General features: G+C 41.0%; 1 protein-coding gene across 1 annotated transcript in view; it reads left to right on the top strand.

Annotated features, from left to right (window-relative positions):
- The first annotated feature begins 475 nt into the window (after positions 1 to 475).
- CD53 (CD53 molecule) overlaps positions 476 to 14926 on the top strand; it is a 28760-nt gene continuing 14309 nt past the window's right edge. The window contains exon 1 of the mRNA XM_080801361.1: positions 476 to 636. The gene's annotated coding sequence lies outside the window, so the exon portion shown is untranslated. The remainder of the gene's footprint in view (positions 637 to 14926) is intronic.

Here is a 14926-nt window from a genome sequence, read left to right as displayed (position 1 = left end):
CTTCTTTAAAAAAAAAAAAAAAAAAAAAAACTTCATTTATTTATTTGAGAGAGAGACAGAGCATAAACAGGGAAGAGGGAGAGCAGGGGGCCCAGTGTGGGGCTCGATCCCAGGACCCTGGGATCATGACCTGAGCCGAAGGCAGATGCTTAACTGACAGAGCCACCCAGGTGCCCCAGGCATACTTATTCTTGAACAATCCACACATTGAGTGTGGATTGAGTTGCCATCTTGACTGAGAAGCACTGACTTTTTCTAGACAGAAATTAATGCCAAAATCATCCCAGAACCCGCCAGGGCTCACCGATGAGTGCCTTGACCAGCTTGGTCTTTGACTTTTCCAGTGTTTCATAGAAACAAGTTTACATATTTGGGTGGGTCATGAGAGTAGGTGTCTAAAAAGCCACAGGGGAAGGATTACATCTCTGAGGCTAAAAAGAGCAGGCCTAGCCTCACTTCCTCCTTCTCATCAACTGGGCTTCCTGTTGTCACAGTGTGAGCACATTTATTTTCCCTTCACTTCTCCTTTTATACAAATAGCCCCGGACATCCGTGTTACCAGCCTCGTTGTGACTGCCTCAAGGATAATCACCGATCCTGCCTAAAAGACTCAGGAAGAGTGAGTGTCTGCAAAAGGTAAGTTGGGTAACGTTTTGATCTGGCTTGACAAGACCTGAACTGTATTATGTGGGATGGGCTGTCTTAGGATTGTCTGGATGCCTCTTCGGTAAGTCCAAAATCTCCTGGAACTTCTATTTCACAAATATTTAGTGCAGGAAAGTCAAAAGATTAGGATTTTGGCACCCCTCAAAAGACAAGCAGGCCATAGAGACTCTTCATTAACTGGGTTCCCATTATCTGACACCTCTTTGGGCCAGGACATTCGTGGGCTTAAATTGCTTCAGGACTTGAATTTCTGCGTGTATCATTTCTGATGCCTGGAACCTTCTGCGGGACATGACGTTGGGGAGATTTCATACATGCTCAGGTCTCTTAGAAGATCGATCTTGTGATTTTAGAGTGAGGAGAGAACCAACGGCCAGAGACATTTAGAAAGGCAGCTGGGAGATGGCAGTTCTTCATTCGACCAGTTTTCATGCCTCTTACTGTGATTCTTCAGAGCTGCTAAATAGCTCAGAGTCAGGAACGCAGGGCATTCCCACTGCCTGTGTATCAAGAGGTAAAAGCTGAACACCGGAAGAGATGCTTAGATTGATTGTTTTCAAACAGCAGGAAGAACATTGTGGTCCTCAGGGTTCTGCCGAATAAACTTGTCCTTGGTATACAAACCATAAATATTGATAAATATAATGTGACAGGCACCAACCAACAAAATTTGATATTGTAATGATTTCTAATTTGTGCCCAGTTACTACTGACTGGGGTCTCATGGACTTGGGAGGTCAAAGTCAAGCTTTGGTTCTGGCTTTCTGTGACCACCCTAGTCATTACTAGAGGTCAGGAGACCATAGGAAACACTAAATCAGAGCTTTCTCCTTCTAAGACCTGCAGGAATCTCAACTGATTATGCCCTTGGGGGAGAGAAAAGCCCTCAAGGACCATTACTAACCAACCTAACAATGAGGGATGGCAACACCTCCAAGGGCTCTAGATTCCCAAAGCACCTCACGGGCCATTGAGTCATGAATTTAAAAATAAAGATCAGATTTTCTATTTTATTTTTTCAAGATTTTTTAAAAAAGATTTTATTTATTTATGAGAGAGAGAGAGAGCGTGTGTGTATGTGCAAGTTGGGGGTGGGGTGGAGGAGCAGAGGATGAGAATCTTAAGCAGGCACTGAGCATAGAACAAGATGCAGGGTTCTATTCCACAACCCCGAGATCAAGACCTGAGCTGAAACCAAGAGCCAAACATTTGACCAACAGAGCCACTCAGGTGCCCCTTAAGATTGGGTTTTTAAGTAATCCTTAGCTTACAACCTTGAGATCAAGAGTCACATGCTCTACCAACTGAGCCAGCCAAGTGCCCCAAGACCAGACTTTTCAACGAATTTTTTAAAATGATCATGCATTAAGTGACTCCTGGGGCCAAGCACTCTGCTTTGGAAGATTCTAGAGGGGAGACAAAAATAGCAAGGTGGAGATTTGTCTCCCTAAAATAGTCCTGCCCTTCAGGAACTCCTATGGAAGATAATCGCTGCTTTGGAAGAGACTTGAGCAAAAGGAGTCTTAGCTGCTGGTTAAACAAAGAAGTTTTGCTTTCTCAATCTCCACCGGAATCTGCACTGTTTTGAAATTGTGGTTGATTTGGAGCAGAGACTGAACTGAAGCTTGATTTCCTGTGTTGTTTTCTGTGTGGGCCAATTATGAGTACTTAGCTTTTAGGGGCACCTGGGTGGCTCAGTGGGTTAACGCCTCTGCGTTCGGCTCAGGTCGTGATCCCAGGGTACTGGGATCGAGCCCCGCATGGGGCTCTCTGCTTAGCAGGGAGCCTGCTTCCTCCTCTCTGCCTGCGTCTCTGCCTACTTGTGATCTCTGTCTGTCAAATAAATAAATAAAAATCTTAAAAAAAAAAAAGAGTACTTACCTTTTAAATGAAAGGATTGGGCGCCTTTATACCCGCGGGAAATGATTCAAAGCCCATTCCTTTGCAGCTACTGTTGCTGAAGCCACTTCATCTTTGGTAATCAACCAGCACAGACAGACAAGGTCAAATACATTGGTCTTTGGTTTCTGGTGTCCTCAGGTTGATCTCTGACCACCCAGAGGGGTTCAGACTCCAGATATGAAGCCTGTTACCCTTTTCCTTCCACCCCACAGCTTACAAACAGCTAGACCTTAAGTCCCAGAACCCGGAGATAACTGATGTGCTTAGCAATCTCAAAGACTTTGTAGATTCTGGTGTGGAGTACAGACTCAACACACCAATATAACACAAGGTGATCTTTTTGATAGTGGACAAAGAGTGTGCACAAAATGTGGGAGGGGTGTAGGAGTGTGCCTTGGAGAGGAAGTGACTGCTTGGGTTCATTTTCAAAGAAATATGAGTTTGCTATGGAGACTGGGGGTAACAGCATTCCAGATGGGGCACAGCACATGCACACTCAAAGAGTGTGACCTGCCCCCACCCCAGATGCATCTGAGGCAAGTGAGCAGGAGCACAGGAAGTGGAAATCTCTCTCTTCTACTTGGTTCTAGAACCTAGCACCTGGAAGTGAGAGGCAAGACCAAACAACCAGGCAGGTCCGAGGTCTGGGCCTGGCCGTGGCTGCGCCTGAAACATCAGAATTGATGGGATGTGGCTTGAAATGAGGGTGAAGAGGCAGCTTTCTTACTCCTTAATCTCGATTTCCCCCAAGTTAGGGTGAAGTTTGGAGCTCTTCACGAGGTTCTGGCTCCGGTCCCTCAGCTTCTGTTCTGGAAGACGCTGTGCTGATTCAGTTACAGTGGTTTGGTTTGTGTTTCTACATTAGCACCCCCCGCCCCATACTTCCTGTACCAAGCTAGCACCCAGTGTGTGCAGGCCACTCCAGGCCTGCAAACTGGGTACATGCCCTCAGAAAGCTCCGGGGCCCAGCTGCTGCCGCAGGTTCAGAGCACCCAAGTAAAGGAACAGAGAAATGAGACCGCTACACAAAGCAGGCCTGCGGGGGTGAAGGCTGGGCCAGAGGCAAGGATTGTAGCTGGAGGTTGAGTGTGGGAAGGCTGTCTGGACACAGGCTTTGAGAAGAAGGAAGCCATTTCCAAAGCCATTGGGTGAGCCCTGCCAGAGTGGAGGCCATGGATCTCTGGGTTGTGACACAGAGGCAAGTCCCCTCTTCATTCACCAGGTCACCAGCACATGGGACTGGTCCTTCCCAAGCAGGAACATCAGTATATCACAGCAATGGCCAAGAACTGTTGTTAAGGAAAAGTGCCATGAGGCTACATTTCTATAACCACTTAAAATAAGAGCCCTATTTTCCAAGTGTTAGAATGTTGTTACTTAAATGGAATTCGGGATTATATTAGGTTCAAATGAAGTGTTCAACTCGGTAAACATTAGCTATCCTTATAATATTCCAAACTGCTTATTTTTCAGGTAAGGTGAAACTTGTCCAAAGTCTTAAAACAAGTTAAATAGTAATTTCCAATTCTCCATGGAATGTTCTTTCCTCCACATTATACACTATACTTTCTTTTCTTATAAACCTCCTATTAAATAAGCATCATTAGACTGTGTTCTTTGTTTGCATAGATTTCCAGTGCATTTTATCATAAGCAAACATAAAAAATACAACCTAATCATAAATCCAATTGACCTGAAGTCAATATGCTAGCAAATGGGATATTTGAAATATGTTTAATTTGTCACATTTTGTTTGACATTTTATATTTCAGGAGAACTAGACTGATGAATGGGAGTGAGAAATTATTTTGATACCTCACATCTTTTCAGTTTAAACTTGTGGCTTGATACTCACTCCCTATTAGGAACAAATAGAGGCCTTAAAGAATTATCCTACGGTTTGTTCTTCTAAAAACAGCTCTTGTGGAATCTCAGTACTTATGCTATCAGGGAATTATCACATAATGACTTAAAGATCAGGATTCCTTAGATCATTTACTCATATTCAACATTCTCTCTCAATTCACACTTATAGAAAACTTACAAAACTAGTACCAGGAATTTCTGAATACACCCCTTCACCTAGATTTCCCAAGTATTAATATTTTATCACATTTTATTTATCCTTCCTTGGCTTTCTCATTTGGGAATAATTGCTGGCATGATATCCTTGCCCACAGAGTGCTTTGTTGTATATTTTCTTTTTTTTTAAGATTTTATTTATTTATTTGATAGTGTGCAGAGCGAGAGACAGAGAGAGACAGACAAAGTGAGAGAGAGAGAGAGAGAGTGCAAACGCACAAGGTAGGGGAGGACAGAGAGAGAGGGAGAAGCATACTCCCCACTGAGCAAGGAGCCAGCTTCGGGGTTTGATCCCAGGACCCTGAGAGCATGACCTTAGCTGGAGGCACACCCTTAACTGACTGAGCCACCCAGGAGTCCCTACTGTGTATTTTCTATGAACAAAAACATTCTCTTACACACTACTTTATAATAATAAAAATCAGGAAATTGACACTGATACAATACTGTTACCAATCTATAGATTTTATTCAGATCCCATTAGTTGCCCATTGGTATCCTTACAGTGACTGGAAATCTCTGATCATACCTTGCTTTTAACTGTCATGTTTCTTTAGTCTCCTTCTACTGGAAATAGTTCCTTTGTCTTTCCTTGTGTTTCATGACACTGATATTCTTGAAGTGTATATACAAGCTATTTTCTAGAATATCTCTTTATTTGGCTTGTCTCATGTTTCTTCATGACTAGATTCAGGTTATTCAGACTTTTGATGGGAATACCACAGAAGTGGCTTTTTTTTTTCTTAAGATTTTATTTATTTATTTGACAGAGATCACAAGTAGGCAGAGATGTAGGCAGAGAGAGAGGAGGAAGCAGGCTCCCTGCTAAGCAGAGAGCCCCATGCGGGGCTCGATCCCAGGACCCTGGGACCATGACCCACGTGGAAGGCAGAGGCTTTAATCCGCTGAGCCACCCAGGTGCCCCAGAAGTGGATTTTATTAGCCCACAGAGAACCTTGCTCACACTTGACATACTTGCCTAAAAGCACCATAGATGGGTCTCCAGGACAGGGATCCTCCACAGCAAAATTCTACATATTTTGGGGGTAAGGAAAGAGAAGCGCTAGGAAATGAGCTTCTGAGATCATCTGGATTTGTCTTTCCTCATTTTTTTTCTCCTCTTTGCTTCTTTCTTCTTTCTTTCCTGCGAAATTACCCATTTGTCTCCCTGATAACAACTTTGAAAAGGAAAGCTTTTACCAGATCACAATTTTGGGGAGGATTAAGATGACAAACACATTCCTTTGACAAAATGAGGGAAAGATGAGAGGAAAACAATGCATAAATACTGGTTTGGTTTGGTTTTATTTTAGTATCCCCTTTCCCCCTGTGATTGCTTATTACTCCTCCAGAGAGACATACTTGCATAACCCCCATTCCTCTCAGCCGCTGCTCACAGAGGTTCACTCTGAAAGTTGGAAGGAGTCCTCCTGAGGCTCATCAAGGTGCAGGGTGTGAGTTGGGTTGGGAAGTGTGAGGCACAAAATGGGGCCTGGGGCAGTGGAAGGAAGGTGGTATGGGAGGCTGAGAGACCTTGCCTTGTACCCTGTGTTTGCTGTTCATTAGCTGGGTGAACTTGTGCTGTTAAGTGGGTTGACTGAGTCTTGGATTTCCTGTTTGCAAAGTGGGGCTGTTGACACCTAAGTTACAGGGTTGATAAGAGGATTATAAATAAAACACATTTGTGAAACATTCAGCATTTTGCAGGGTTCAGTGAACTCTATCATCTATTTAAATTTATTTTGTCCTTATTTGGGGGACCCTCATAGAGAACAGATTTTCTTCCCTTTTTAAAAAAATCTTTTGTTAATCAAGTTTCCACTGTTCTTCACTGATGAACCAAAAAGCTTCACAGGCACTGGGTAGAAGAGGATAGAAGCCCAAAGTCACCTTATTGAGTACCTTGTTTTTCTGTGTAAGCTGGCAAATAGCTCTGTATATAGGGAGAAATGTCTGGAAAGGTGTTCACCTAAAATGTCAATGGTGGTTCTCTCTGGACATGATTTCAGAAGATTTTATGCTTTCGACTTTGTACTTTCTTTATTGTTTGAATTTTTTTTATAGAGGGGGCACAAACTTTTTTTTTTTTTTAGGTATTTACCAAAAAATGAAACAAACAAAAAGTTATTAAAGGCCTTCTGGTCCCTGCCGTATTTTATTTCTGAAAATCTAGCAGAAAGCCCAGGGTTACCCTTATGGTAAGGAATCTCTAAACTTGATCTTTTAGTCAGTGCTCACTGAACCAGGCACTCTGATGCTGAGCCATCTAGAAGATGTTATCTCTTTTAACCCCTTGAACCACATGTGAGCTGTATGTGGATATCACCATTTTTAAAAAGATGAGGAAATTGTGGAAGTAGAGAGATTACACTAGTTGCCCAAGGCCACATTTCTGGCATGTAGCGCTGCCAGAATTCAAAATTAGATCTGTCTGATTCTGCAACTAGTGTTTATCAAACTCTATTCTATGGAACACTATGTTCTCTGAGCAGTTATAAGTAATCTTCAAAATAAGAATAGGTTTGTAGTAACAATGTACATTAGCATATAATGAGTTTCTCCAAAGTCATTCATTAAAAAAATTGTTTACTGCTTTTTCTTTTATTTTTATTTAATCCTGTTTATTTTCAAATTTATTTTACCATGGATTCCTTTTATTCCTTTTTTTTAAAGTTTTTAGTTAAATTTTGGTTAGTTGGGGCACCTGGGTGGCTCAGCGGGTTAAGGCCTCTGCCTTCAGCTCAGGTCATGATCCCAGGGTCCTGGGATCAAGCCCCGCATTGGGATCTCTGCTCGGTGGGGAGCCTGCTTCCTCCTCTCTCTGCCTGCCTCTCTGCCTACTTGTGATTTCTGTCTGTCAAATAAATAAAATCTTTAAAAAAAAATTTTTTTTTTGTTAGTTACCATACAGCATAATTTTAGTTTCGGGTGCACAATATAGTGATCCCTTATGGTTTTGTTTGCTTGTTTTCATTCATGTACTAACATCTCATAAATATAATAGTCTGCATAACACCAATGCTGTCTTGCTGTGGCTCCAAGATTGGATCGCATAAGACTGGATTGAATTGATAGCTTCCTGAAGTTTCTTTCCCAACCTTAGCTACTTCTAAACTCGAATTAATTCAGGACTAGATATGATGGCCCTCCAAGGATGGGCCAAAAAAAAAAAAAAAGGAGGGATTGAGCTAGAAATCCACAAGACAGTTTACTAGCCAAAGATATTTGCTTGGAGGGAAGTGAAAAGTGAACTTCATCCCTGGCCACAGTTAACTGGAGTTTGGTCACAGGGGTTTCCTGGAAGCTGACGTCAGGGACTTTCTTCACAGAGCCATGAGTCATGGAGCAGATTTTGACTGCAAAGAGGTGTCAGTTCTTCCAGCCAGTTGGGCTGGAAGGGGCAAGAGCCCAATAGCTGACACAGTCACAGTGAAGAAAGGAAGGGGAAATGAGTGTCATTCTGTCTGGGTTAATAAGAAAACTAGGGCCATGCATGTGGTAAAAGTAGTGACAATCTTCACCAAATGGGCAGGTTTCTCTTTCAACCAGTGGGAGTCTGAGCAAATGGAAAATAAGGGAAGGAGAAAGAAGAGGTTGTTCTTCCTATCTGTGAGGGGAAAATTCAGTGGGGATACCCACAGGTCTGTGGGGGCTTCATTTGTTGGTTCTCTGTGGACCATTTGATTACAGGGACCTGAAGAGGTGATCACGGGATCCCAGGATGTTGGGGCTGTGGTGACCCTATGAGGCATCTGGCCCAAGCTTCTGTGTAAGTCATCTGCCCACATCCAAAAGATTGGTCTATTAGTAGAATAATTTTCAAGCCCAAGGCTTCTGATGCTGTAGTGTCATGTTCATTCCACCATACCAGATTATCCAGAGTTAATTGACAAAGGGTTATTGAACAATCTTACTCTTTTTAGTGTAATTAGGGGACTGTGTTAGATCTCAAGGTTTAAAAAATGAATAAACTAGCTCCTACTCTCAAGGAGTTCACATTCTAGAGAGGGAAGAGATAATTATAAAACAAAGAGCCTAGGACAGTAACCGGGATGTGCAGGTATTATGGGCACTCCTTGTGGGGAACGGGTTTGGGTGCAGAGAAACAGATATAATCAGAGAGGGTTTCCTGGAAGAGTGACACTGGGGTTGAATGTCAGGGTGAATAGTGGCTAACCAAATTAAGGGGTCAGAGGGAGAGAAAACAGCAAATTTCAGCACAGGTGAAAAAGGAGGCACTGAAATAGTCAATGTTGATTGCTAGGTTTTAAGATAGCAGCACTATCAGCAATAGGCAAATTATGGAAAGAACCCAAGTGTCCCTCAACTGATGAATGGATAAAGAAGATGTGGTATATAGGCACAATGGAATATTACTCAGCCATCAAAAAGAATGAAATCTTTGGGATGAAGGACACTAAGGAGGGTATGTGATGTGATGAGCACTGGGTGTTATATGCAACTGATGAATAACAACTCTACATCAATCTCATTACTGGTTATTGGTCTATATTCAGTTTGTCAATTTCTTCTTGTTTCAGTCTTGGTAGTTTATAGGTTTATAGGGAGGCATCCATTTCTTCCAGGTTGCTTAATTTATTAACATATAGTTGTTGATAACAGTTTCTGATAACTGTTTCTATTTCCTTGGTGTTAGTCATGATCTTTCTCCTTTCATTCATAATTTTATTAATTTGGGTCCTTTCTTTTTTCTTTTCAATAAGTCTGGACAGAGGTTTATCAATCTTACTAATTCTCTCAAAGAACAAGCTTCTTGTTTCCTTGATCTGTTCTACTGTGTTTCTGGTTTCTAATTCATTGAGCTCTGCTCTAATCTTAATTATTTCCCTTCTTGTGTGTGGGTTAGGCTTAATTTGTTGTTTTTTCTCCAGTTCTTTAAGGTGTAAAGTTAGTTGGTGAATTCGGGATTTTTCTATTTTTTTGACTGAGGCTTGGATGGCTATGTATTTTCCTCTTAGGACCACCTTTGCAGTATCCCATAGGTTTTGGACCAATGTGTTTTCATTCTCTGTGGTGTCCATGAATTGTTTAAGTTCTTCTTTGATTTCCTAGTTGACCCATTCTTTTTTAGAAGATTTTTTAAGTGATTTTTATTTATTTGACACAGAGATAGAGAGTACAAGTAGGCAGAGCAGCAGGCAAAGGGAGAGGGAGAAGCAGGCTCTCCACTGAGCAGGGAGCCTGATGTGGGGCTCAATCCCAGAACCCCGATCATGACCCAAACCAAAGGCAGCTGTCCAACTGACTGAACCACCCAGGCACCCCTGACCCAAACATTCTTAAGCAGGATGGTCTTTAGCTTCCAAGTGTGTGATTTTCTTCCAATTTTTTTTTAAGATTTTACCCATTTATTTGACAGACATCACAAGTAGGCAGAGAGGCAGGCAGAGAGAGAGGTGGAAGCAGGCTCCCTGATGAGCAGAAAGCCCAATGCAGGGCTCGATCCCAGGACCCTGAGATCATGACCTGAGCCAAAGGCAGAGGCTCAACCCACTGAGCAACCCAGACACCCCCCAAATTTTTTCTTATGATTGAATTCCAGTTTCAAAGCATTGTGGTCTGAGAATATGCAGGGAATAATCTCGGTCTTTTGCTATAGGTTGAGACCTGATTTGTGACCCAGTATGTGGTCGATTCTGGAGGAAGTTCCATGTGCACTTGAGAAGAATGAGTATCCTGTTGCTTTAGGATAGAATGTTCTGTATATATCTATGAGGTCCATCTGGTCCAATGTGCCATTCAAAGCTCTTCTTTGTTGATTTTCTGCTTAGATGATCTGTCTGTTGCTGAGTGGAGTGCTGAGGTGTCCTACTATTAACATATTATTATCAATATGTCTTTTTATTTGGTTAACAGTTGGCTTATGTAGTTGGCTGCTCCCATGTTGGAGGCATAGATATTTACAGTTGTTAGATCCTCTCGTTGGATAGACCCTTTAAGAATGATATAGTGTCCTTCTTATCTAACTACAGTCTCTAGCTTAAAATCTAATTTGTCTGATATGACAATTGCTACCCCAGCTTTCTTTTGAGGTCCACTGGTATGAAAAATTGTTCTTCATCCATTCAGTTTCAGTCTGGATGTATCTTTAGATTCAAAATGAGTCTCTTTAAGACATCATATGGATGGGTCCTGTCTTTTTATCCAATCTTCAACCCTGTGCCATTTCATGGGAGCATTTAGGCTGTTCATGTTGAGAGTGATTATTGAAAGATATGCTTTTATTGTCATCATGTTGCCTGTGAAGTCCTTGTTTTTGTAGATTGTCTCTGTAAATTTCTGTTCTATATCACTCTTGGGGTCTTTCTCCTTCTATAGAACCCCCCTTAATATTTTTTGCAGGGCCGGCTTACTGGTCACATATTCTTTCAGTTTCTGCTGGTCCTGGAAGCTCTTTATCTCTCTGCCTATTCTGAATGACAGCCTTGCCTGATAAAGTATTCATGGCTGGTGTTCTCTTTAGTACACTGAATATGTCTTGCCAGCCCTTTCTGGCTTGCCAGGTCTCTGTGGACAGGTCTGACGTTATTCTGATGTTCCTCCCTCTGTATGTAAGGAATCTCTCCCCTCTAACTGCCCTTAAGGTGGTTTCCTTGGTTCTAAGACCTGCGAGTTTTATTATCACATGCCTGGGGTCAGTCTGCTCTTCTTGATCTTGGGAGGGGTCCTCTCTGCCTCTAGGACATAAATGCTTGTTTCATTCCCCAGATAAGGGAAGTTCTCAGTTAGGGTTTGCTCACATATATCTTCTAGTCCCCCCTCTCTCTCTCCATGCCCTCAGGGATCCCAGTAATTCTGACACTGGAATGTTTCATGGTGTCATTTATTTCTTTAATTCTGTTTTTATGGATTTTAAGGTGTTTGTTCCAGGCCTCCTTCTGCTCCTTCCTCTCTATCAGTTTGTCTACTGGATCACTAATTTTTCTTCTGCCTCATTTACCCTAGCTGTTAGAGTATCTAGTTTTGACTGCATCTCATTTGTAGCATTTTTAAGTTCGACCTGACGAGCTCTCATTTCTGTCCTTAGAGAATCTATGTGGTTATTAATGGTTTTCTCCAGCCTAGCTATTGTCTTCATAAATGTTACCCCATAGTCTATTTCTGACATCTTGCTTATATCCCTTGTGTCTGTGGGAGAGGTCATCTTTTGTTCTTTTCTTTGTTGGGAATTCCTCCTCCTAGTCATTCTGTTGTGGCATGTCAAACTCTTTCTTTTCTCAGATGACATGATACTTTATGTGTAAAACCCAAAAGACTCCATCCCTAAATTACCAGAACTCATACAGCAATTCAGTAATGTGACAGGATACAAAATCAATGACAGAAATCAGTTGCCTTCCTATCCACTAACAATGTAACTGTAGAAAGATAAATTAGGGACTTGATTCCATTTACAATAGCACCAAAAACCATAAGGTTTGAATAAACCTAACCAAAGGGGTGAAGGACCTATATTCTAGAAACTACAGAATACTCATGAAAGAAATTGAAGACACAAAAAGATGGAAAACCATTCCATGCCCATGGATCAGAAGAATAAACATTTATAAAATGTCTATGCTGCGCAGAACAATCTACACTTTCAATGCCATCCCAATCAAAATACCAATGGCATTTTTCAAAGTGCTGGAACAAACAATCCTAAAATTTTAGTGGAACCAGAAAAGACTTTGAATCACCAAGGAAATGTTGGGGGGAAAAAAAAGCTGGGGGCATCATGTTGCCTGGTTTCAAGCTATATTACAAAGCTGTGATCACCAAGACAGCATGGTATGGGCACAAAAACAGACACACTGGTCAATGGAACAGAATAGACAGCCCAGATATGGATCCTCAACTCTATGGTCAACAATCTTCAAAAAAATCAGGAAAAAATATCCAATGAAAAAAGACAGTCTCTTCAATAAATGGTGCTGGGAAAATTGGAGTACTGTATACAGAATGAAACTTGATCATTCTCTTACACCATACATAAAGATAAACTCAAAATGGATGAAAGACTTCAGTGTGAGACAGGAATCCATCAAAATCCTAGAGGAGAACAGAAGCAGTAACCTCTTTGACACTGGCCACAGCAACTTCTTTCAAGACACGTCTCCAAAGGCAAAGGAAACAAAAGTGAAAATGAACTTTTGGGACTTCATCAAGATAAAAAAAACTTCTGCACAGCAAAGGAAACAGTCAACAAAACTAAGAGACATCCCACAGAATGGGAGAAGATTTTTGCAAATGACACTACAGATGAAGGGCTGGTATCCAAAATCTATAAAGAACTTCTCAAATTTAACACCCAAAAAACAAATGAGCCAGCCAAGAAATGGGCAGAAGTCATGAACAGACAGTTCTCCAAAGAAGACATACAAATAGCTAACAGACACATGAAAAAAATATTCAACATCACTAGCCATTAGGGAAATTCAAATCAAAACCACATTGAGATACCACCTTACACCAGTTAGAATGGCAAAAATTAACAAGGCAGGAAACAATAAATGTCAGAGAGGATGTGGAGAAAGGCAAACACTTTTACACTGTTGGTGGGAATGCAAGTTGGTGCAGCCACTTTGGAAAACAGTGGGGAAGTTCCTCAAAAAGTTAACCATAGAGCTACCTTATGACCCAGTAATTGCACTACAGGGTATTTACCCCAAAGATACAGATGTAGTGAAAAGAAGTGCCACATGCACCCCAATGCTCATAGGAGAAATGTCCACAACAGCTGAACTGTGGAAAAGCCCAAGATGCCCTTCAACAGACAAATGGATAAAGAAGATGTGGTCCATATATACACTGGAATATTACTCACCCATCAGAAAGGATGAATACCCAACTTTTACGTCAACATGGATGGAGCTAGAGGATATTATGCTAAGTGAAATAAGTCAAGCAGAGAAAGTCATTTATCATATGGTTTCATTTATTTGTGGAACATAAGGAATAGCATGGAGTACATTAGGAGAAGCAAAGGAAAAATGAGGGTGTGAATCAGAGGGGGAGATGAATCATGAAAGACTATGGACTCTGGAAAACAAAGTGAGGGTTTGAGAGAGGAGGGGGGAAATGCATTAGCATGGTTATGGGTATTAAGGAGGACATGTATTGCATGCAGCACTGGGTGTTATACACAAACAATAAATCATGGAACTCTACATCAAAAACTAATGATGTACTGTATGGTTTCTAACATAACATAAAAAAAAACTTGAAACAAACAAAAATAGTAATTGCTCTTCTACCACCATAAGTAAACAAATGAATAATTTTTTTTTAAAAAAGTGTTGGCAAGGATGTGGAGAAAATGAAGCCTGCTGCACTGTTGGTAGAAATGTAAATATGTAGAGCTCTTATGGAACCACAAAAAGTTCAAAATAGAACTACCATATGATCCAGCAATCCCTCTTCTGGATATATACTCAAGTGAACTGAAATCAGGATCCCAAAGAGACACCTGCATTCTCATTTTGCAGCATTATTCACAATAGCCAAGATATGAAGCCAATCTAAATGTTCATTAATGTATGAATGCATAAGGAAATGTGGTACATACTCACAATGGAGTATTACTTAACTCAAAAAAGATGGAATTCTTGACACTTGTAACATCATAGATGGACCTGGAAGACATTATGCAAAGTGAAATAAGCACAACAGAGGAAGACAAATACTGTATGGTGTCACTTACACGGGCAATATAAGATAGTCAAACTCAGGAAAGCATAGGGTCAAATGGTAGCTGCTACCAGTTTGGGAGAGAGGTGAATAGGGAGGTGATGGTCAAAGGGCACAAAGTTTCAGTTACCCAAAATAAGTTCTGGAAATATACTCTACAATATAGTGACTATAGCTAACAATACAGTATTGTACATTCAAAATTTGCTGAGGGTAGATCTTATATTAAGTATTACTATCACAAAAAATAAAAATAATAATAATGTGATGGAAGGAAACTTCAAGAAATGAAAGGTATGTCTATGGTTTGGATTGTGGTGATGGTTTCATGAGTGTACACTTATCCCAAACTCATCGAGTTGTATATGTTAGTATGTACAGCATTTTTTCATGTCATGCATATCTAAAGTGCTTTTATACATTAAAAAATTTTTTAAAATAAACTTTTGGGACTTCATCAAGATCAAAAGCTTCTGTACAGCAAAGGAAACAGTCAACAAAACAAAGAGGCAACCCACAGAATGGGAGAAGATATTCACAAATGACAGTACAGACAAAAGATTGATATCCAGGATCTACAAAGAAC

The sequence above is a fragment of the Martes martes genome (assembly GCF_963455335.1).
Source record: "Martes martes genome assembly, chromosome: 4".
NCBI lineage: Eukaryota > Metazoa > Chordata > Mammalia > Carnivora > Mustelidae > Martes > Martes martes.
This window is presented reverse-complemented; position numbering and strand designations above follow the sequence as displayed.